Below are 25,908 nucleotides of genomic sequence, written 5' to 3'. Positions count from 1 at the left end.
AGATACTCCTCTTAATCACTCAAGCATGATATCGATCTAGCACAATTCAAAGGTCAAAATCCATGGGAAAACTATCTTCTTGGCATCATAAGCGTCAAAAGGCTTCCACTTCGTAAAGCAACTGGGCACCCCAGATTCACCAATTCCCTTCAGAGTACTTCAGCAACAATACAATCGGCTAGACATAGATTTTTATGCCTTTCGTAAGCTCAAAGTAAGTTTGTCTAAGTTCAGTTACCCGGACAAAGACCTTTCCATTATTACGACAATGTTTTGCCTCAATAGGTCAGGTCACTAGTCCTCCAAACTTTTATCACTTATTAAAACAAAAAAACACATCTACCATGGGAGCACTTTTAAATAACTGGGATAGCCATGGGTCCATTCCCCCAGACAAATGGAAGTTAATCTGGAAGTCTGTGCTATCCCATGAGATCTCTCCTTCCCTTGCTCAAGCAAAGTACTGGCTGCTCCATAGGACATTTTGGACTCCAGCGCAGCTTCATAAAATGGCTCTTAGAGATGATCCAACCTGTTGGAATTGTCACACTGCCTTACACCGACTACCTTTGCCATTTACTCTTTCTCTGCAGGGCGGTCTCACCTTTCTGGGATAGTGTTTTTGACTTTATTCACTCTCGGGATGGGATACTTATTAAAAAATAATTTCTCTCCCTAATTCATGGTTTCCTAGACCCCCAGATCAACTCACAGAACAATAGACTTCTGATAAACATATTACTGACCGCGGCTTGCAAACTGATTTTGTCCAACTGGAAGAACACGACTACTACCTCCTTTCGTGGTTGGCTGAATTGGATTACTTTTTTAAGAGGAGCAGACAATATCTCTCTCCAGAACTCTTCTTGGAGACCACAAATTAACAACGTCTGGGAATCCCTGGACAGCTACTTCGCCCTGACAAAACCCCCATGAGACAGGAGGTCACCCGCTACAATAGACATCCCAGTTTTTACATCTGCATGAATATGTATTAATTATACAGTATTGTAGGTTCTCCATGGGTGTTACTACAATGTACTGTGTTATACTTCTCGATGCACTTTCTCTGTTAGTTGGCTGATATAATAGCAGCCTGTTAGAGAGCGACAAGAGGGTCCCTCTATCTTCTTTCACCTCTTTGGCTGTCTTTAAGTTATTTATTTTCTTTAATTTCTTTTCCCTCTCTTTTATATTGTGCTATGAGGCTGAGTCCGGGCTTGTGCTTATCTTATGTTTTTATAGAACCCTTATATAATTACCAAAGTATGTTTCGTACTTACTTACTCCCCATGTAACTGCCTACTCCAGCATCTTGATGTTGCCTTTGTTTGATCTTACCTTTGTTTATTTAAGATATCTCATTACAAATTCTTGGAATAAAAAATTTTTTAAAAAATGCAGTGGCTTCAAAAGGTGGTATTATGACACTATTCCCTTTTGTTATTGGCTTCTAATTCATACCCGCAGCCCTTCTGGACCCTTTGGTCGGCGGTTCTTGGGAAGTCAATAGATGTCAAATAATGGACAGTCTAGTGGAGGGACATAGCCAAAAATACACATAGCATTTAAGGAGACAGGCCCACTATAAAATAGCAAATGATTGATATCTTTACCTGATTAAATTAGCGAAGTACTACCCCCAAATATCGGGTTTCTGCTGGAAGGAATGCAGACTTAGGGGGAACGACATACATATATGGTGGGACTGCCCCTTTATTCAGCCATGTTGGACCAAAATTTTGGCAGCGATGGAAAACAATCTTAGGATGCCTACTTTCAATGCATATAGATAATACACTACTTGCGTTGTGCATTTGAAATTTGAAATATAAGACCATTGTGGATAGGATATTTATGTGGATCTTCCTGGATGTGGCTAAAACCACTGTAGCTGAAAATTGGAAAAGTAAGGACCCACCCTCTTAATAGCACATTGGTATTGAGACTGTGGCGTATCCTAGCAATAAAGCACCCCAATAACACACTTACAAACACAAATGATGACTTTGATACTATTTAGAGGCCTCTCCATGATTTTCTATAACAAGGGTTACAGTTTTACTCTACTCCAATATACCTTTGAGCCCTAAACATATTGGGACATCCTTCAATACTTCGACCATCTTTTCTCACCCCGGGATCAAGAAAACGTGATCACATCACACCAGATCTAATACAACTCAATAGGCTCTCTCTCGAAGCAAGGATTCAGTTCAAGATAGCCTGCTTGACACACAAAGCGCTTTATTATAACACTCCCGTTTACCTAGAAATAGAACTCAAATTATCAGGTATGAATTGGTCCCTAAGAAGTTCTAACTCTCTACTGCTAAAATCACAAAAATTTAAAACGCGGAGAACTTATAACCACTCCTTCTCCAGTTTTGCCCCGAGAACATGGAACACTCTTCCCCTTGAATTCAGATCTAACCCTTCGACCCCCTCATTACAAAAAGAAGTCAAATGGTTGCTCCTGAATAATTACCTTCAACAATAGACCTGAAGCCACGCAAACTGACTATTGTTTACAGTCCTGGTCTCCCATTGTACTGTGCAATTTTGTTACCTTATATCTACTATGTTGCTTGTTCTTTTTCACATTTTTGTATGTTTATCTCCTATATGTACATTATTCACAATTTACATCTTTACCTCTATTTTTCTTCAACAACCGGCTAATCGTTCTCCTCTTTCTTTCCACCTCGACTGCCATTGTAACATCTTTTTCTCCAACAGTTATGCAGAAAGCATGGCGAGAGAGAAACCCTCAAGCCCGAAACAAAGCAGCACATCAAGCACTAGAGGTGTATAATGAGTACGTTTTCAAACTTAAAATGGAAGAGGCAGCGTGCCTTTTCACCCGTACTCCGGTTCTATTGTATTTGTGGTTGTGGTTAGCAACAGTTTAGTCCTAAAACTACATTTCTTTTGAGGTACCTCACCTAACCACCTCTTTCATATGTGTCAAATATCTACTCTTTTTTGTTTTTTGTTTTTAACAAATGTGATTATTGTTATAGATAGCAAATCAATAAAGCAAACAGAAAAAACGATAAACAAAACACTGCTATTCCATGGTTCAGTCTAGCAAGGACAATAGGTCTTCATAGCATTACCCCTTCTGCTTCCTCTCCTGCTCAATCAACGTTCACATGTTTCAACAAATAGCTGTACAAGGGTTGCCTCGATATTTGTTCCCTCTTTCCCATATTTTCGCCCACTAGTTAGGACAGCACCTCCTATCATAAACTACTTTCTCATCGATCATACACCAGTCTATATCGCTTTTCCCGTCATGTAATTGTAGTAGTTGCTTCACTCCCCAGGAACGGGTGATGTTACGCTTTACTAATATCAGCTCCAATGTAAACCAGATTCGTTCCATTCGATTTAAATCAGATATTGAGAAGACACCACTTGGCTGTTGGCTCCATATTACCCCCACTAACATTGTTCATACATGTGACTGCATTTGCCCAGTAGGATTGCACCACGGGGCACTCCTATAAGATATGAAAAACAGGTGCGTACCTGGCCACAGTTTGTACGACAGTGTGGATCATTGCCTTGCCCATTTTTACTAGCGTTTTGCAGGAGTAATAGGATCTATGTAAAATATTTTGCTGTATCAAACGGAACCTGGATTTAATGGGCGCTTCCTTGAGAGATGAAAAGGCCTCCGCCATTGGTCATCTCCACGACTTTCAAGATCTTTCACCCATTGCGCCCTTAGATGTATCAGGGTATCTGGTGAGTTATTAATTAATTTTTGATAAGTGAGTGAAATAGCTTTACGGGGCATGAAGGTGTTGAGTAATCTGTCCTCTAGTGGTGAGGCCTTAGAGTGTCTCACCTGCTGGAATGGCCTTCTGCAGGGCATGTCGTATCTGTATAGAACGGTAGGTTTCAGTGGTTGCTAGCTTATATTGGCTGTAGGTCTGTGAAGGGAACGCAGCTTCCCCTGCACCCAGAAATCCCCCATCCTTGCCAACCGATAAAGTCCCTCTTGTCGAAGCCAGGCTGTGTCCCCAGGGTACCTAGACTAGCCGAGTCCGACAGAGGCGCGGCCTGCCCTATTTTATCTCTCCGTCTGAGGGCTCGCAGGGTTGTATACCAGGTATGCAATGTAGCTGCATTAGGGCCTATACACGTCTTATGGCGCGTTCTACCATATAGAGCTCTAAGATAGCCTCCCAGGTGCATTAAATAGCTGTCCATACGATATGCTGATTCAGACTTGGGGAGGTGTATCCAGTGATTAATCGCTGTTGATGGTGCGGCCCATTAATATTTTTGGATATCTGGGGGGAAATGCCACCATCATACCAACTTCTAGTCAGCTTCTGGAGGGCTATCCGCAGAGGAGCTCCGTCCCAACGCAATGTACGCTCCTTGGATTCGATATCCCTGAAGTACAAGGGTGGAATCGGATAAGGGTTGTTGTATGTAAAAGAAGTGGGGCAGTGCTATCGCATTAAAGAGGGCCGCCATGCCGACCAGGGTAGTCCATTATCAACTCTTAATCAATAATAATGCTATCGCTAAATGTTTGAGGACATTCATGGACAAAAACTGTATCATGTTTCACAAGGCCAATAGGTTTTCACTTCAGTTGCGCTTGTATAATAACTGCAAATAGCTGCCATCTGCGTCTCCGTGTACTGTCAAAGACAGTTTTATATGTGGTGTTTTAATTTTAAAATAGCAAACATCATCTCTACACTCATCCAGACTCACAGATTACAACATTAATAACCCTTCCAGCCCCCCCAACCATTTGCACCTAACCTTAGAGAAAGCAGTACAAAATAAAGACCTTCATTCTACCATTTGTGGTGCTGATTGATTGTTGGTGGCAAAGTTATCAGGAAGTGCCTAAGCAAGTGGGTTTTCAAATTTCATCCAGAAATTCCTAGCGGCAGTTTTTAATTTCAAATTGTTTTTAATAAGTGGGAATACAGTAACAGTAGGATGCAAGTACACAAATTTACCATAAGCTGCAGCCAGAAAGGCCAAACTCAGTAATAGAGTGAAACAATTCAAATATTTTTTCTGTTGGGATTAATTCAACACATTCATTTTTAGTACCTTACTGGGTTATCAGTCCTGGTGAGACAACTGTGCATGGAAGAAGAAAAGAGGCGGGAAGCCGACTAATAAACCAAACAGTGTACCAAACAAAGTGTACAAGAGGACACAACGTTCACATTGCAGAACACACATACTTCCTAGACATCGCTGCTGCCTCTAGCCTCCAAGGGAAAAGCATATAACCAATCCCAGCTCTGTAGTATATCTGACAACATGCACTATATCTAGGTGGAGCTGTTCCTTTTCTTTTAGGTTTAGGAGCACAGTTATCTTCTTTTAAGGCTCACATGCGCAGCCTCTAGATTTGCAAACTCTCACCAGCTCAAACTAACCGCTCCTGCTAGGAACCACAGAAAGACATCTATCCCAGGTATAATCATCTTTCTTTTTATGTGTCTCATTAGGAACAGCTTTAACTGTTTCTTGGCAAAGACCGAATGTCCACGATACAATATACAGAGGGAGCTTTGGTCCACCATGGTTTGATGGCTATCTTGTCTATTTTACTTTCTTGATTCAATAGTTTTCCTCTATGTTTCTGTTTTTTACAACCCAACAGCATTCCAATCTCAACGTGTTGTTTATTTGTTTTGTTTGGGTGAGTTGTTTTCTTCCACTTCTGACTTTAGGACCTTGCAGTGCATGGCTAATTATTTTCTCTCCTTCTCGTTTACCAGTCACTGCACCCCATTCTGCCCCCTTCTTTTGGAGCCCCCTCTTCTTTTTTTTTAGTTATTAATTAACAGCATTTGTATTCTCTTGCCCCCAAAGCACTTTCCTCTGTGGTACCCTAGGAGCTATGTGTTAGAGTTCAGTGTAGTTCAGATGGCTCTGACATGTTTGTTAAGGGAGCCCTCTCTTACTTCGGACAGACAACATTCCCATCATATACTATGTGAGCAAACAAGGATGGACAAGGATTGGAGTGCTTTCCTAAGAAGCGGAGACAATTTGAGATTAGGTGCAGGTGAGTGGCTGGTGGCGCTTCATCTTCTGCAAAACATAAAGCAGTCATTTGTTAGAACACTACTAACGGGTTTGAAATAAGGAAGTGCTGGCAAACATCTTTGCATGGTGGGGGCATCTGGAAATAGACTTGATTGTAACTGGAAAAAAACAAAGTGCCCCACTTCTGCATCCTGGATCCAGAACTTGAGTCCCTTTTAAATGCACCTCTGCGCAGGGTGAGCAACAAAGTTCAGAGTCCGCAAATCAAGTGGCATTCTCATTACTCAGATTGACCTTTTTAGTGGTTGTGTCTGAATCTTATTAGAACGTCGTTCTGCTGTTCAAGAGACTGCCCATTAGGTCTGGTCTTCTTTCCAGGATGTCAGGCATAATCTTCCATCCCAGCATTGAGTCGCTGAGCTTAACTGCCTGGTTCCTGAGCACATAGAGTAAGAACAATTGAAGCTCCCTGATGATTATTACATGGCAACTCTGAGAGGGGCCAGGTATCCTTCTACCAGGTGTTCGTATGGATTAAAATGAAAGAGGTGGAGCAGCATGACCGACTAACTATATAACTCCTTGAGGTGGCCTGACGTTATCTGTAATTTAAAAAATCAGAGCAAGTGCTGTCTCTAAACCTTTACCTGTTGTGTTCAGTAATTATCGGACCCCTTTCCATCCTGTTACATATATCCAATACAATCCAGTAGTTAAATAATGCTTGTGCCTGCCTTCGGGCCACTGAATGGTCTCTTTTGATTGCGGTTCACAGTGGAAAAGCTCAGAAATAGCGTGGTACCTCAAACCAGTCGCCGTCTTGGGCCCCAAAAACGAAGATCACACTGAGCTGAATGGTTCACATATTTCATACGACTTCAGTTACTCAGGCTTGCCGGGTGGCCGTTCACTTCCAGTAGCTGTACTTCAGTCACAGGAGCTCTGGGTACACTTCCAGTGGCTGTGCTTCACACACTTTTACTTCAACAGTGGCTACTGTATGGCAATACCACTCCCTATCCAAAAATGTCCTTAAAGTGCCGTTTCTTCAACCTGGGTTCGTAACTGACCTTGCAGCTGCAATGGATCATTTTGTAAATTGTGTAGAGTCTTGCTGGTGGCTTTTGTTGTCTACAAGCCCCGCATGCTGGTCTTTTTCTCTTCTGTAGTCAATTTACAACCCATTGTGGTTGGACATGTGGTGTGTGTGTTCTGGATAAATGGCTCCATGCTGCATAGTTGAACTCCATCAGGACATAGTCGGACGGAGCCCATGGGTTAATGAGGCTATGTATCACAAATACTATAGCCACACGGATTTAATCATATTGCCATTTAACCGCCATTTAACTTGCTCCTAGGCTCGCTCTTAGGATTTTTGCCCCATGCCAATATTTACTGGAAATAATCCCAGACCATGTTGCCAAGGTTCCATGAAAACTGTGTTAGACCCGTTCCCTGAGCTGGATCACTAGTCTTTAAAATGCATACTGTTAGTTGTGTTCAGTGGTTGGTTTTAAGAGTATTTTAAATAGCCTAAAATACGTTGGTGGGCAATTTGTCCAAATCCTGCTCATGTTCGTACTACATAGAACTCAATGTCATCTTTTCAGCTCTCATCATGTCAACCTAATTGAGCAATTATACTTTAAATACATTGACTTTGCTGTCTGAAATCCATTTTTAGTTCTGTTAGCCTTCATTTCTGCCACACTTCTGGAAACGTTTGTTACCTTACATTGTGATATCCTTGCCAAACACCTTGATACTCCCTCTTAATCCAGTCTCTTGTTTGTTCACCACTGACCTGTGACTGCATAGTTGTATTAATGGCAACTTTGTTTATTATGAAACTCTTAAATGAGAAAAAAAACAAATTGTGAGCATGAGCATAACTATTCACCAGACCCAGCACAGAGACAGCAGACACCCCTGCAACAACGTCAGCACCTACTTACACTGCAAGATCAGGGAGATATGCTACAGCTTTGACAGCCTCGATACCCAAGGCCCTCCCCTCCCACCCCACCCACAACCACCACACGCTACGACGCCAGACCCCAACAGACCCTACTCAGCTGGACCCCCTCACAGAGGATGACACCCTCAAGATCATGAAGAGCATCTACTCCAGAGCACCCTCGGACCCCTGCCAGCATCACATCTTCAACAGAGCTGGCATCACCATCACCCCTGAGCTCTGCCGCACCATCAACTGCTCCATCAACTCCACCACCTTCGCGGAAGACTGGAAACATGTTGAGATCAACCCATTGCTGGAGAATCCCTCTGCAACACGACGGACCTCAAAAACTTCAGACCCATATCCCTTCTCCCCTTCCCAGCCAAGGTCATCGAGAAGGCCATCAACGCCCTACTTTCTGAGTTCATTTAAGCAAACCACATCCTGGACCTCTCCCATTTTGTCTTCTGAAGCATCACAGCACTGAGACTGCCATCCTCGCCGCCACAGACGACGTCCGCACCCTCGTCAACCAAGGTGAAACGTCAGCCCTTATCCTCCTGGACCTCTCTGACAAATTTGTTACAGTCTCTCTCCGCACCCAATGCACAAGACTCCACGATGCCAGCATCCGCGACAAAGCCCTGGAATGGATCTGCTTCTTCCTCATATGCCGAACACAGAGAGTCAGACTATCTCCGTTCCTCTCGGAACCCACAGATATCAGCTGCAGAGTGCCTCAGGGCTCCTCCCTGAGCCCCGCGCTTTTCAACATCTTCATGAGCCCACTCGCAGCCATCGTCAGGATTCACAAACTCAACATAGCCTCCTACACCGACGACACCCAGCTGATTCCCTCCCTCACCAACAAACCAACAGTCGCCAAGAACAACTTTCATGACGGGGCGAAGACTGTTGCCGCCTGGGTGAAGAACAGCTGTCTCAAGCTCAACTCAGAGAAGACCGAAGTCCTCATCATGGGCTCCACCCCCTCTGCCTGGGACGACTCCTGGTAGCCTATAGCCCTTGGAACCTCCCCATACCCACAGGCCACACAAGGAACCTCCCCATCATCCTGTACCTCTCGCTCACCATGAACCAGCAGATCAACGCTGTCTCATCATCCTGTTTCCACACGCTACGCCTGCACCGGGAGATCTTCAAATGGATGCCCACTGAGTCCAGAAAGACGGTCACCTGCGCATTTGTCGGCAGCAGAATAGACTACGGCAACGCACTCTACGTCTGCATCACCCAGAAACTCATCACAAAACTGCAGAACATCCAGAACGCCTCTGCCAGACTCATCCTCAACATCCCCCACCGCAACCACATCACCAGCCACCCAAGAGACCTCCACTGGCTCCCAGTCAACAAAAGAATCACCATCACGCTCCTTGCAAAGGCCTACAAATCCCCACATGACACGGGACCTGCGTACCTCAACCACTGCCTCGCATTCCACGTATTCACCAGAGACCTCCACTCCACCCAACTGGCCCTTTGTACCGTCCCACATATCTGCCAGACCACAGCCGGAGGAAGATCCTTCTCCTACCTGGCAGCAAAGACCTGGAACACCCTGCCTCTTCACCTCAGGCAATCACCATCACTACCTCAATTCAGGAATGGCCTCAAGACCTGGCTGTTCGCCTGAACTACAGTGCCTCGACAGACTTGCAGCCCCCTCCCCCTCCCGCACCTTGAGATCCTTCCGGGTGAGTAGTCGCGCTTTACAAGCCTGTGATTGATTTGATTGATTGATTGATTGATTGGGGAAGGACTGTTACTGGTCTGAAGAACCAGGGCCTTATAGGCCTGGCGGCGCAGGGTACGCCTTAATCTCCTGAGTTCACCTGCTTTGTTGAACAGAGACACAGGACACTCTGTTGAGCGTAGAAGATCAGGTTTATTAGCTGTAGCTAAGTACAGTTGTCCCAGAAGTACATTCAGTATGTTCTTAGGAGACTGCCACTTTACTCCAAGGCGCACAATCTTTTATAGCACATAGATTCACCAAGAACACTCCCAATGCATACATGATTAGCCAATTAGAAGAGTTTGAAAACAAGGTATAACCAATAAGAAAAGTTTGAAAACAAGATATCAAGTAACCCAAATAAAACCTCTTTTCCAACTGTTTTTGTCACCCCTCCCCACAAGTTAATCAGTGGTAGTGTCTACAACTCAACATTTGTATGCTTTGGAGGACAGTTGTGAAATGAGAGAATACGAGTAGAGAATAGCGAAGGCCAGAAGATAAGATAAAGTCAGGAAAGAACAGTGCGGACCAACAGATAGTTGAAACAGGGATCAGTCGGACCAGACGGGGATTAGTGGACTCAGCCAGTCCCTGACATCAGTCTCGTAGACAGAGGCAGGAGGTTATTTGACACGTTGCAGTGAGATCAGCAGAAAAACTTCATTTATTGTGCTGCCTGAGTGAGGGCAACACAAAATGGCGGTGGAACACAAAATGGTGGCTAAATACAAGCAAGATCGAAAATTGAATTTCCTCAGACCCTCCTTTTGCCATTACTCAGGCAAATCCTAATTCATTGCTAGGTGAGCATTTTCCATTCTACACATTTCATTTAAGCAGGTATATGTAAGCTATCAACAGGGATACAAAGAGAACAAAGCATCGGGTCATAATTAACATTCAGATAGCAGAAGAAAGTAATGACCACTATTACAAACAGGATTATCATTTTTTCACAACCCTAGGCAAAAGCAAATCCTAAAATTATTTAGCGAACCTTTTCAGGGCTCCTATGCATTTCAGTGACTATTGTATACTCAGGTGAAACAGTGGCGATCCTTATCAATGCTCTCAGGTGAAATGGAGATACTCTTCAACAGAGGATAGACTTCATTCTGCTTTTACTAAACAGAATACTACTCTAAAAACAATGCCAGCAAAACAATAAGAATCAGTCTACTAACACCCATTCTATGCTAGTGCACGGGAACCGCTTGTGTAACCATAACTATGCCAAAGTCCGTTCTAAGCCTCTCTGGTAGGCTTCTATCGTCCATCAAATCTGCTTCTGTTGTTTTCTTCCGCATTGGGCCTCTTCATTCAGGCCTTCCATGAAAATAGTGCTTCTCAGTATCCGTTGGAGTGCCCTCCTGGCAAACACTCACAGCTCACTCGAAAGTCTCAATGTCTCAAGGCAGTGCACCAATATATTTCCTCTGCGGCAGGCACTACAGATATTGTGCTCTTCGTTGGTCATGGGCACAAATCATCTCGTGCAGACCCAAGTACTATTAATCGGAAAGAGCAACAGACTTTCACGCTCAGCAACACTTTCAGGCTCCAACACTCGCTATTCAGTGTCAGAGGATGTTTGGGCTGCTCTTTCATTTAATTTTCCTTTCATCATGTAATGCCTTAGATCCTCCGGTGCACTGCCCTTCCGTTGGAGCAAAGAAAAGAGAGGGGGGTGGCCAAAACTCAGGCCAAGGGGCTCAAGGGACTGCACACTGTCAGAGGTTACCAGCACATGACAGGTAGAAAACTGAAGCCTCAAACCAGCCCTGCCATCAACAACAGGGATCCTTCTCTTTCGCTCTTTTACACTGAAACTCTGGTTTTGTGATGTCCAACGCCGTCTGATGGAGCAAGTACGATGCTTTGGAGATACCATTGATGGCGCGCTGGCGATCGCTGTCCAGCCTTGCTACTTTCTGGGTACTGGGACTGTAGGGCCAAGACGTCCACCTTTCATCTGTAGCTGTCACTGATGGGAATTAGGCTTAAATCAGTGTTCTGCAGGTTATTATGACTTAATTCCCGCAGAATCTAGTGACGTAGGGAATGTGACACAGTTGTTAGTTTCCTTCAGTTTAGTATAAAAACAGTTAATTGTATTTAACAATAGGACTGCAGGCAGGTGGCCTGCAATATTCAAGGGAGTGGCCAGAAGCCATGGGACAACTCTGGTTTAGAATGCACTGTCACTCTCATAAGATGCAAAGGCAAAGGCAGTACTTCTAGTCCAGGGGTCTCCAACGAGTAGCTTGGGAGCCACTGGTAGCTCGCCAGTACCTTCAAAGTAGCTCTCTGAGGTGAAGTTAAGGCCAGAATCAATTTCAGAGTAGGTGCCTATTAAAGAAGGCAGCACTGATCATCTCAAGACCCTAAGAGTGACAGCCAGCCTATAGGATCTGCTACATGGCAGTCTGTATCCAATCTCAATATAATTAAGCCACAAGGAGATTGACCATGTTGCAGTCTCTCCTTTATCAGTCACAACATGTGTGTGAACAGTGCACCATCAAAAAGATATGGCAGCAGTAGCCTGAGCTGTAATCAGTGCTGACCCACCAAAATGTGGGACTGCAGGAGTCAGAGTGAAAATGTGTTAATTTAGATGCATGATCAGCTCAAAACCTGAGGAGAACAGGGTATGATACAGACCAGAGAAAACTAAGAGACTTTTAGAACAGATCACCATATTAAATGCTCCTAATAGAGAAAGAGGTTGCTCCAAGGGGAGTGTGAAAAAAAGAAAGTGCTCATGAGGTAGGACAGATATAAAGGAGGGGAATCCAAAAGGCAAATTCAATAACCAATCAATTAAACATTCTGGTATCATTAGTAAAACTGGACGTGGTTCATAGTGGCACCAGTTTTACAGATAGGCCAGTCCCTTATGGATTTACAAATATTCATTTCATGATTTTCTAATGGGATAAACATCTCTTAAATTACTACATCCGTGTGTTCCTACATTCCTTATCTAGAACACCTCAAAAGGGGAAACGCATGCTACAAATTATCAGGGGCATGCAGATACCTCCCTTTAATAATTGTGCAGCAAGTGCACCATGCAATACACAGGCTAAACAATATCTCCTCATGATCACTGAGAATACCTGTCACCCTAGTCTAATAATTCTTAGGTCTCTGGTGTCTGATATACAATTTTTCCTTTCCCTAGTCACCTGTCCGGAGGGGGCACTATACCCACTTAAAATCACAATCCTGCTACTCAGGACAGCAAATAAGAAACTCTTGGTGTCTCTTATGACTACATGTAGAAGTGCAATATCATAAGGAAAGTTAGGTCACCTTTAGCAAGAGCCACAGATTTATAGTTCATCCTTAGGGTCTAATCAGGGAACATCAATCTAGGCTGCTCGTCCCTTAAAGGAAGGAGCAGTAACATGACTAACTGCAGGTGACACACTTTTAATCCTGTATATCTCTATTGTTTATTTTTTTTTTCAATACCATTATAGCAAATAGACATGCACTGGTGAAGTGTTGTCTGTCATATTCACAGCATGAAATATCATATCTGTGAAATTTAGTAACCAGAACAAGTCCAACCAACTGTTGCGTAGCGATGGGCATCGTCATGACCATCCCCTCACAACACAGGGGAGCTTGTAACAGTATTAAAAGCAAAAGCGTAAACACAACGCAAAAACAAAACAAAAAACGTGCATAAAATAAAAACACACATGCCAAGCCATCAGGTATACTTGTTGTATACCAAGCAGAGAAAGCATAGACAAATTTCAATATCATATGTAAATGAACGGTGACGCACAACACTATGTCATGCACTTTATGCACAATGAACCTGCAACTCAACAACTAATATTCTGGCCTGCTTAATTTGTCAGGCTGCACAAAAATAAACACAAACATTTCTTTCCAAAGAAGTTATGCAAAAACACATCTGTTTCAACACACAGCTGACAGCACCCTCCTTTTTGCAATTTGCACATTGATTAGGTCCCACAGGGACATATGGAACACTCGTTCCACCACCTCATGATATGGACCATCGCTGTTTCGTTGGCTGTTAACCCCTGCTTTTTCATCTACTGTAACATTCTCAGTCCTTTCTAGTCTTCTCTCACCCTGATTTCCTGCCTATAGCCATTCAGGGCGGTCATTTCACCATTATTCCTTCACAACTGACATCTTCGTCAAACCAACTCACGTGTCCAACTGTAGTCTTGTCAGCCCTCTAACCACCCAGAACAATCCATAAATGATCTGTGGGCAGAAGCAAAAAAAAAAATACACAACACACAAAAGAAAAACACTTCACATAACACACAAAAATATCAACTATAACTTTTAATCAGGAGACGAAACATAACACACATTAACAAAACACACAAAAAAAAAAAATACAAACCTAGTGGTACTTAACTGTAACCATCTTGTCAACTTTGCAATGACTAAAACATGTAAGCTTGTTAAGCCACCTTAATTTTAACTGTCTAAAAGGAAAACATTTTCACAGACACTCTGTGTTCCCTTGCGCCACAATTCCTCCTGTGAAAAATGAATCTTAATTTGCTGATCGTTTTTACCTAGGCATGTAGCCCACAAAATTCTAAGAAAGAGCTTCATCTTACTTTTTGTCTGAGGCTAATGCCACATTTGTTAAATGAAGGCAACTACGTGGACATTATTTTTCAAAAGCAGAAATACCAATGTGTCATTTTCTTCTCAGCACCCCTTTTTTTTTTTATTTTGTCTTGAACAATATGGGAACAGACAGGGCTCCGTAACGATTCTCGGCTGTCCTATCTTATCAGAAAAGCTAAAAATAGCACCTCAGCACGGAACCAGCCACTGCGAGCACTCCTGGCCCCCACCTCTTTCCAAGGCTCTCCTGCTGCAAGCATTACACATTTTCATGTCAGAGAAGCTTTCTAAGCAGTGATTTCACCTCCTGGTTTACTCGCTCCTATTTCTAGCCCCCACCTTACAGGCTTCAAGGTCAAAATCTGCCTTCAATTTCTGCATCGTATTCTGCGCTCTTTAGCCCTGTCTCGCTCCTCACCCTGAAGCTTGTCACAGACAAAAAAACCTTCCTAACTCTTCCTAACCTGCAATAATTAACCCTATTTAAAAACACATGTTATATATATATTACTTCTTTTAGGGGCTACAATTTATTTCTATTTTTAAATTATTAAAACATTTACTGTGAATAACTCACAGAACATAATAACATAACATACTAGCTTTAGAACAAATGTTTGTTACTACCCTATGCAACGGTACTTAGTTCATCAACCTTAAAAGGATGAACGTCTCAGTAGGTCTAGCTAGAGTTAGAACCTTCAATCTTCATATTAAACTCAAACCTCTGCACTGGGCACATTGGCTCACTGAGACATTAAAAGCAACCCCAAATGGGAACAACCTGCAAATTTGTATTATACCTAAATATATGCATTTACTGAAGCCTAAGGCACTTTAAAGCTATTGTAAAGGGCAAGAATGCTGTTTAAATAGTCTATTTTACCCAATTTCGACTTTGATATTTGGGGCACTTAAAAATAAATATCCTATAATTGTGCTACATATTAATCATCCTCAGAATGTTCTTTACAGATTGCAGATATTGGATATTAGACATATCTCTTGCAAATCCTTTAGAAAAATGAGTTTTTTAAAGCATACGCCAAGTGAAATTCCATATACAAATGTCCACATTATGCAGTACAACACAACTTAAATTAAAACCAAGAATATTCTTATAAAAATGCTTAAAGAGAGGAAACCCTTAATTGAAATGTCTTCCTGTAATACAAAATAATGAACCTTAGTTTTGGAACCTTTTTAAAACAACATTTTGAAATGCAAAGTTTCACCCGTGTTCAACTGAGGGCGAAGTCCTGGCTGAGTAAACATTCCTGTTTATTAGAGCTGCTTGCTTAGCGACAATAAAAGCTTGTCTCTCAGTGTTGTAACATGAGCACGGTGGCAGTCTTTTTCAAACTAAGACATATCAATGCGTGTTGCGTTTGAGTTCAGCAAAAATTTACTTCAGCTGAAGTGTTTGCCTGTTAATATCTAATACAATGTATGTAAGTAAAAAAAATACTATAAGTTTATTTTTCTACAAAACACACAATTTCGTTTTTGAGGCCATTGTATTCCTAGTGAATGTGAATTTTAATTTTATTTTTTTAAGCATTTAACAGTTTGTACATGTGCATAGTTGCTTACTCTATAAATTATATAGCAACATATAGCTATTTAGCATATCACATGGTTAATTTCTGGATTTTTATTTAATTTCTACTTAATATTAATTAACTGACATTTTGCTTAACATCAAGAAAAACCACAAACACACATTGAGCTAATTTCAGACATAAACAGAAAGGGGTCAAACACTCAGGACACATACAGTTTTTATACCTAAAGCTATTTAGGTATTCCCTCAAGGGAGCCGGCTAATTTAATTCACATAGTTCCAACCGGAGGAATTGGACAAGAGTCCTCCAGCCGGGAATCCCTATCACAACCAAAACAACAAAACTTTCTAAACTTACTCAGACCAGGCACCGTTATTTCACTGGACTGTTCACAAAAATCAAGGGGTTAAATCAAAGAACACAGCACAAATGTACTCACCCCATGGCTTCGGCTTTTACAATAGCCGAATCAAAGACCCAAATCAAACAAAATTGTGGGAGCTACCCACCAATACTTAACTAAGTGTCTTCTTACGCCAACAGAGGCCCGTCTAACGTCTCGCGATACCATACATCGCCAAAAAGGGGGCCAAAGCAAGGCGGCAGTCAGGGCAGCAGTCAGCAGCCATCAGGAAGGAGAAACCGTGCTGAAAAAGACCTTCGGACCACTTCGACATACAGGGGTCGCTTGACGTGGTTCGCGATTCCTCCAGAATTTTCTTGCGGGGTTTCTCACGACCTTCAGGCAAAACCGTTACCTCTGAAGCCGCCTCACAGAGGGCACCAATTGAAGAACCAGGGCCTTATAGGCCAGGCGGCGCAGGGTACGCCTTAATCTCCTGAGTTCACCTGCTTTGTTGAACAGAGACACAGGACACTCTGTTGAGCGTAGAAGATCAGGTTTATTAGCTGCAGCTAAGTACAGTTGTCCCAGAAGTACATTCAGTATGTTCTTAGGAGACTGCCACTTTACTCCATGGCGCACAATCTTTTATAGCACATAGATTCACCAAGAACACTCCCAATGCATACATGATTAGCCAATGAGAAGAGTTTGAAAACAAGGTATAACCAATAAGAAAAGTTTGAAAACAAGATATCAAGTAACCCAAATAAAACCTCTTTTCCAACTGTTTTTGTCACCCCTCCCCACAAGTTAATCAGTGGTAGTGTCTACAACTCAACTTGCAGGTGGCAGGACACATTTGTATGCTTTGGAGGACAGTTGTGAAATGAGAGAATACAAGTAGAGAATAGCGAAGTCCAGAAGATAAGATAAAGTCAGGAAAGAATGGTGCGAACCAACAGATAGTTGAAACAGGGATCAGTCGGACCAGATGGGGATTAGTGGACTCAGCCAGTCCCTGACATCAGTCTCGTAAACAGAGGCAGGAGTTATTTGAAACGTTGCAGTGAGATCGGCAGAAAAACTTCTTTTATTGTGCTGCCTGAGTGAGGGCAACACAAAATGGCGGTGGAACACAAAATGGTGGCTAAATACAAGCAAGATCGAAAATCGAATTTCCTCAGGTCACTGACCAGTATAACTAATGAATTGATGCAAGGCAGGCTTAGCATATAATGTGAGAAGAAGCACACATGGAGTACACACTGAGTACAAGGATGCAATGAGTTGTCTTTGTTTGCCATACCTAAATGGTGGAACCTGAGTATATTAACACTGGTTTTAGTGCCGGACAAAGCCTATATTAGTCTTGGTCACATTACAGTTTTTTCAAGCTGATTGACACCTACTGAAAACAGTACATTAACCCTTTTTTAACCATCCCTTCGGACCCCTGTAGTAGGCTCCTAATTGTATCTCTAGTGCACTGGATGCCAAGTCGTTGTCTCAGTCCTCTAGTATTAGCACTGCAGTGGTCCATTGAAAGCAATTGTGACCGACATAGCAATTGCTGCATCAAGAGAGTAGAAGATAGGACCTGTTAATGTTAGCATGAACTAAACAGCATACACAAATTGGAAGCCTGTGCACCTTTGGTAGGTGTGCCAGATTGTAAAGAAAAGGCTAATTCAATAAAAATGCTACTAGTAAGGTACTGACAACCTTAGTTAATTAGTGTAGAATGCGTTCTCTGTTATTTTTTTTAAACAAATGTTTATATGTAGGAATGGTTGACAAGTGATAAGTAGCAGCAAAAGCTTCTGGGAGACCTTTATAGGGCGGGGCAATTTATAACTCAGGAAGATGCTCGTATTGAGTTAGTATTGGGAACGGGACAATTCCTGCAATATGCAAAAATATCGACAGTAGCCCGGGAGCTGTAGCCAAACTTTCTCTCTGAACCCCCTGCCACTCACATATTAGTAACAATGATGTACATGGCACAGGGGCGACGCCTCATATCTCACCTCTATCGAGCACTACGAGATGATGTCCAGCTAGAACCCTTGGGTATGCAACACAAATGGGATATAACACTGCACTCCCCTCTAACAGCAGTGGAATGGGGGAAAGTACATGAAGGGGTTCGCAAGGTGAACGCTAATGCAAGGTGTAAACTACTTTATTATAATGTCATTCATCAGGTGTACCTGACCCCGTGCACCCTCCATACGATATACCCACACTGCATGGACACTTGCCCTAGGTGCGCTACCAGAGAAGCCGACTTTGTACATATGATCTGGCAATGCCCCAGACTTCAGCCCTACTGGGACGCTTTGTTGACATGTTTAGGAGAAGCTGCAGGTTGGACTGTCCCAAGGGAAATCAGGCAGGTACTCCTGGACCTACTACCTAGGCCCAAAACTAAGGCACTGAGTAGGAAATTTGTAAATCTGGGCGTGGTAGTGGCTAAGTGACAAGTAGTTATACGGTGCATGCAACCCCAACCACCGACACATACTGACTGGCTAAGAGACATGAAGGAGTGGGCAATGGCGAAGCTCATCAGAATGAACTTTGTGAGGCGAGACGACAAAGCAGAGGAGGACAGGTTGGCGTGGAATACCATGTTAGTAGACCTCCAACGAGACCTGGATCAGACCTCCCAACCGGCGGAGTAAGGGGATGTGACTCATAGAGGCGTGAGAATAATTAGCCCAGGCCTGGAAAGGTCAGTACGTCAGTAATTGGCACGAATTACATTGAGGGTCCGACTACTGCTAGGAGCCAGGTTGCTACAAGGAACAGGACGACACACTGGGGAGGGAACTGTTTATGTTTATTCACCTTTATGGCATTGAAATTGTTATACGCCACAATATTTTGAAATGTGTGTCTCTCTGATCATATAATGTATGAAAATATCCTCACGTGGGAATACTGTTTCTATGGACTAAAATGTGTTTGACATATGGACGATTATAGTACGACGATTTGTGGTTTGTTGATGTGTGTTATAATTGAACCTAAATGCCAATAAAGAACAAAAGAAAAAAAAAGTAGCAGCAAAAGCAGGGAGCTAAGGGCCACATGTACGTAGCCTTTTCTCAGTTGCAAATCGCCCTATTCGCAGACTCAGTCCATTTGCGACCGGTAAAATAGCCTTTTTCTATGTACCAAACCCTAATTTATGATTTAATAACCTGTTAACCTGTACCAATTCGGTATTGCAAAGGGTCGTTTTAAAGGCATCACTTCCTAATAGCGACTCACAGTGCAATGTATGAATGTTTTGCAACCGAAATGCGGTTGCAAAACATTTTGTTTTTTACCACTAAATTCAATTTGGTAGTAACTTCTTCGTAAATGGGAAGAGGTCCCCAAGACACTCCTTCCCCTTTGTGAATGTATGCGAAAACGTTTCATTAAGAGAGGGCAGTGGTCCTATGGACCACTGCCTGCCTACTCTGAAACAAGCATTTGCAATGCAATAGGTCTCGCATTACTGAAAGTTTGAGATATTGGCGTTGCAATAAACGGTGATGGATTAAAACCATGATCTCTTGACTTGGTAAGAGTATTCTGCATCATTCAGAAACTCTGTCCATCACCACCCCCTTTTTCCCAAATCGATTTTATCCACACTCAGTGTGGGAGGGTATGCTCAGACGTGAGTCCCTTGCTCATTGCACCATCAGGATTCAGGCAAGCCGGGCCGACGAAGGCTGTGATGCCAGAAACCGGTCCCCGGAAGCTTGTTTCCTTCCCAGTATAAGAATTGGCTTGGTAGTTTGGTTTGCCCTGTTCCCATCATGCACTGGGACAGGTACAGACTAATTTGCATGTAGCCTGGTTCTGAGCTGGGATGGTGCAGTGAGCTAAAAAACGGTGATGGATTAAAACCATGATCTCTTGACTTGGTAAGAGTATTCTGCATCATTCAGAAACTCTGTCCATCACCACCCCCTTTTTCCCAAATCGATTTTATCCACACTCAGTGTGGGAGGGTATGCTCAGACGTGAGTCCCTTGCTCATTGCACCATCAGGATTCAGGCAAGCCGGGCCGATGAAGGCTGTGATGCCAGAAACCGGTCCCCGGAAGCTTGTTTCCTTCCCAGTATAAGAATTGGCTTGGTAGTTTGGTTTGCCCTGTTCCCATCATGCACTGGGACAGGTACAGACTAATTTGCATGTACCCTGGTTCTGAGCTGGGATGGTGCAGTGAGCTAAAAAACGGTGATGGATTAAAACCATGATCTCTTGACTTGGTAAGAGTATTCTGCATCATTCAGAAACTCTGTCCATCACCACCCCCTTTGTCCCAAATCGATTTTATCCACACTCAGTGTGGGAGGGTATGCTCAGACGTGAGTCCCTTGCTCATTGCACCATCAGGATTCAGGCAAGCTGGGCCGACGAAGGCTGTGATGCCAGAAACCGGTCCCCGGAAGCTTGTTTCCTTCCCAGTATAAGAATTGGCTTGGTAGTTTGGTTTGCCCTGTTCCCATCATGCACTGGGACAGGTACATACTAATTTGCATGTAGCCTGGTTCTGAGCTGGGATGGTGCAGTGAGCTAAAAAACGGTGATGGATTAAAACCATGATCTCTTGACTTGGTAAGAGTATTCTGCATCATTCAGAAACTCTGTCCATCACCACCCCCTTTTTCCCAAATCGATTTTATCCACACTCAGTGTGGGAGGGTATGCTCAGACGTGAGTCCCTTGCTCATTGCACCATCAGGATTCAGGCAAGCCGGGCCGACGAAGGCTGTGATGATAGAAACTGGTCCCCGGAAGCTTGTTTCCTTCCCAGTATAAGAATTGGCTTGGTAGTTTGGTTTGCCCTGTTCCCATCATGCACTGGGACAGGTACAGACTAATTTGCATGTAGCCTGGTTCTGAGCTGGGATGGTGCAGTGAGCTAAAAAACGGTGATGGATTAAAACCATGATCTCTTGACTTGGTAAGAGTATTCTGCATCATTTAGAAACTCTGTCCATCACCACCCCCTTTTTCCCAAATCGATTTTATCCACACTCAGTGTGGGAGGGTATGCTCAGACGTGAGTCCCTTGCTCATTGCACCATCAGGATTCAGGCAAGCCGGGCCGACGAAGGCTGTGATGCCAGAAACCGGTCCCCGGAAGCTTGTTTCCTTCCCAGTATAAGAATTGGCTTGGTAGTTTGGTTTGCCCTGTTCCCATCATGCACTGGGACAGGTACAGACTAATTTGCATGTAGCCTGGTTCTGAGCTGGGATGGGGCAGTGAGCTAAAAAACGGTGATGGATTAAAACCATGATCTCTTGACTTGGTAAGAGTATTCTGCATCATTCAGAAACTCTGTCCATCACCACCCCCTTTTTCCCAAATCGATTTTATCCACACTCAGTGTGGGAGGGTATGCTCAGACGTGAGTCCCTTGCTCATTGCACCATCAGGATTCAGGCAAGCCGGGCCGACGAAGGCTGTGATGCCAGAAACCGGTCCCCGGAAGCTTGTTTCCTTCCCAGTATAAGAATTGGCTTGGTAGTTTGGTTTGTCCTGTTCCCATCATGCACTGGGACAGGTACAGACTAATTTGCATGTAGCCTGGTTCTGAGCTGGGATGGTGCAGTGAGCTAAAAAACGGTGATGGATTAAAACCATGATCTCTTGACTTGGTAAGAGTATTCTGCATCATTCAGAAACTCTGTCCATCACCACCCCCTTTTTCCCAAATCGATTTTATCCACACTCAGTGTGGGAGGGTATGCTCAGACGTGAGTCCCTTGCTCATTGCACCATCAGGATTCAGGCAAGCCGGGCCGACGAAGGCTGTGATGCCAGAAACCGGTCCCCGGAAGCTTGTTTCCTTCCCAGTATAAGAATTGGCTTGGTAGTTTTGTTTGCCCTGTTCCCATCATGCACTGGGACAGGTACAGACTAATTTGCATGTAGCCTGGTTCTGAGCTGGGATGGTGCAGTGAGCTAAAAAACGGTGATGGATTAAAACCATGATCTCTTGACTTGGTAAGAGTATTCTGCATCATTCAGAAACTCTGTCCATCACCACCCCCTTTTTCCCAAATCGATTTTATCCACACTCAGTGTGGGAGGGTATGCTCAGACGTGAGTCCCTTGCTCATTGCACCATCAGGATTCAGGCAAGCCGGGCCGACGAAGGCTGTGATGCCAAAAACCGGTCCCCGGAAGCTTGTTTCCTTCCCAGTATAAGAATTGGCTTGGTAGTTTGGTTTGCCCTGTTCCCATCATGCACTGGGACAGGTACAGACTAATTTGCATGTAGCCTGGTTCTGAGCTGGGATGGTGCAGTGAGCTAAAAAACGGTGATGGATTAAAACCATGATCTCTTGACTTGGTAAGAGTATTCTGCATCATTCAGAAACTCTGTCCATCACCACCCCCTTTTTCCCAAATCGATTTTATCCACACTCAGTGTGGGAGGGTATGCTCAGACGTGAGTCCCTTGCTCATTGCACCATCAGGATTCAGGCAAGCCGGGCCGACGAAGGCTGTGATGCCAGAAACCGGTCCCCGGAAGCTTGTTTCCTTCCCAGTATAAGAATTGGCTTGGTAGTTTGGTTTGCCCTGTTCCCATCATGCACTGGGACAGGTACAGACTAATTTGCATGTAGCCTGGTTCTGAGCTGGGATGGTGCAGTGAGCTAAAAAACGGTGATGGATTAAAACCATGATCTCTTGACTTGGTAAGAGTATTCTGCATCATTCAGAAACTCTGTCCATCACCACCCCCTTTGTCCCAAATCGATTTTATCCACACTCAGTGTGGGAGGGTATGCTCAGACGTGAGTCCCTTGCTCATTGCACCATCAGGATTCAGGCAAGCTGGGCCGACGAAGGCTGTGATGCCAGAAACCGGTCCCCGGAAGCTTGTTTCCTTCCCAGTATAAGAATTGGCTTGGTAGTTTGGTTTGTCCTGTTCCCATCATGCACTGGGACAGGTACAGACTAATTTGCATGTAGCCTGGTTCTGAGCTGGGATGGTGCAGTGAGCTAAAAAACGGTGATGGATTAAAACCATGATCTCTTGACTTGGTAAGAGTATTCTGCATCATTCAGAAACTCTGTCCATCACCACCCCCTTTGTCCCAAATCGATTTTATCCACACTCAGTGTGGGAGGGTATGCTCAGACGTGAGTCCCTTGCTCATTGCACCATCAGGATTCAGGCAAGCTGGGCCGACGAAGGCTGTGATGCCAGAAACCGGTCCCCGGAAGCTTGTTTCCTTCCCAGTATAAGAATTGGCTTGGTAGTTTGGTTTGCCCTGTTCCCATCATGCACTGGGACAGGTACATACTAATTTGCATGTAGCCTGGTTCTGAGCTGGGATGGTGCAGTGAGCTAAAAAACGGTGATGGATTAAAACCATGATCTCTTGACTTGGTAAGAGTATTCTGCATCATTCAGAAACTCTGTCCATCACCACCCCCTTTTTCCCAAATCGATTTTATCCACACTCAGTGTGGGAGGGTATGCTCAGACGTGAGTCCCTTGCTCATTGCACCATCAGGATTCAGGCAAGCCGGGCCGACGAAGGCTGTGATGCCAGAAACCGGTCCCCGGAAGCTTGTTTCCTTCCCAGTATAAGAATTGGCTTGGTAGTTTGGTTTGCCCTGTTCCCATCATGCACTGGGACAGGTACAGACTAATTTGCATGTAGCCTGGTTCTGAGCTGGGATGGTGCAGTGAGCTAAAAAACGGTGATGGATTAAAACCATGATCTCTTGACTTGGTAAGAGTATTCTGCATCATTTAGAAACTCTGTCCATCACCACCCCCTTTTTCCCAAATCGATTTTATCCACACTCAGTGTGGGAGGGTATGCTCAGACGTGAGTCCCTTGCTCATTGCACCATCAGGATTCAGGCAAGCCGTGCCGACGAAGGCTGTGATGCCAGAAACCGGTCCCCGGAAGCTTGTTTCCTTCCCAGTATAAGAATTGGCTTGGTAGTTTGGTTTGCCCTGTTCCCATCATGCACTGGGACAGGTACAGACTAATTTGCATGTAGCCTGGTTCTGAGCTGGGATGGGGCAGTGAGCTAAAAAACGGTGATGGATTAAAACCATGATCTCTTGACTTGGTAAGAGTATTCTGCATCATTCAGAAACTCTGTCCATCACCACCCCCTTTTTCCCAAATCGATTTTATCCACACTCAGTGTGGGAGGGTATGCTCAGACGTGAGTCCCTTGCTCATTGCACCATCAGGATTCAGGCAAGCCGGGCCGACGAAGGCTGTGATGCCAGAAACCGGTCCCCGGAAGCTTGTTTCCTTCCCAGTATAAGAATTGGCTTGGTAGTTTGGTTTGTCCTGTTCCCATCATGCACTGGGACAGGTACAGACTAATTTGCATGTAGCCTGGTTCTGAGCTGGGACGGTGCAGTGAGCTAAAAAACGGTGATGGATTAAAACCATGATCTCTTGACTTGGTAAGAGTATTCTGCATCATTCAGAAACTCTGTCCACCACCACCCCCTTTTTCCCAAATCGATTTTATCCACACTCAGTGTGGGAGGGTATGCTCAGACGTGAGTCCCTTGCTCATTGCACCATCAGGATTCAGACAAGCCGGGCCGACGAAGGCTGTGATGCCAGAAACCGGTCCCCGGAAGCTTGTTCCCTTCCCAGTATAAGAATTGGCTTGGTAGTTTGGTTTGCCCTGTTCCCATCATGCACTGGGACAGGTACAGACTAATTTGCATGTAGCCTGGTTCTGAGCTGGGATGGTGCAGTGAGCTAAAAAACGGTGATGGATTAAAACCATGATCTCTTGACTTGGTAAGAGTATTCTGCATCATTCAGAAACTCTGTCCATCACCACCCCCTTTTTCCCAAATCGATTTTATCCACACTCAGTGTGGGAGGGTATGCTCAGACGTGAGTCCCTTGCTCATTGCACCATCAGGATTCAGGCAAGCCGGGCCGACGAAGGCTGTGATGCCAGAAACCGGTCCCCGGAAGCTTGTTTCCTTCCCAGTATAAGAATTGGCTTGGTAGTTTGGTTTGCCCTGTTCCCATCATGCACTGGGACAGGCACAGACTAATTTGCATGTAGCCTGGTTCTGAGCTGGGATGGTGCAGTGAGCTAAAAAACGGTGATGGATTAAAACCATGATCTCTTGACTTGGTAAGAGTATTCTGCATCATTCAGAAACTCTGTCCATCACCACCCCCTTTTTCCCAAATCGATTTTATCCACACTCAGTGTGGGAGGGTATGCTCAGACGTGAGTCCCTTGCTCATTGCACCATCAGGATTCAGGCAAGCCGGGCCGACGAAGGCTGTGATGCCAGAAACCGGTCCCCGGAAGCTTGTTTCCTTCCCAGTATAAGAATTGGCTTGGTAGTTTGGTTTGCCCTGTTCCCATCATGCACTGGGACAGGTACAGACTAATTTGCATGTAGCCTGGTTCTGAGCTGGGATGGTGCAGTGAGCTAAAAAACGGTGATGGATTAAAACCATGATCTCTTGACTTGGTAAGAGTATTCTGCATCATTCAGAAACTCTGTCCATCACCACCCCCTTTTTCCCAAATCGATTTTATCCACACTCAGTGTGGGA

The 25,908-nt window shown here is 44.1% G+C and overlaps 1 pseudogene; it reads left to right on the top strand.

Moving 5' to 3' along the window:
- The window catches only part of LOC146870104 (suppressor of tumorigenicity 7 protein homolog), a 777,381-nt pseudogene that overhangs the window by 281,639 nt on the left and 469,834 nt on the right, over positions 1–25,908 (top strand).

This window comes from Triturus cristatus, chromosome 1_1 (genome assembly GCF_964204655.1).
Source record: "Triturus cristatus chromosome 1_1, aTriCri1.1, whole genome shotgun sequence".
Classification (NCBI taxonomy): Eukaryota; Metazoa; Chordata; class Amphibia; order Caudata; family Salamandridae; genus Triturus; species Triturus cristatus.
Note: the sequence above shows the minus strand (reverse complement) of the source record. Positions and strands in the feature narration are given on the sequence as shown.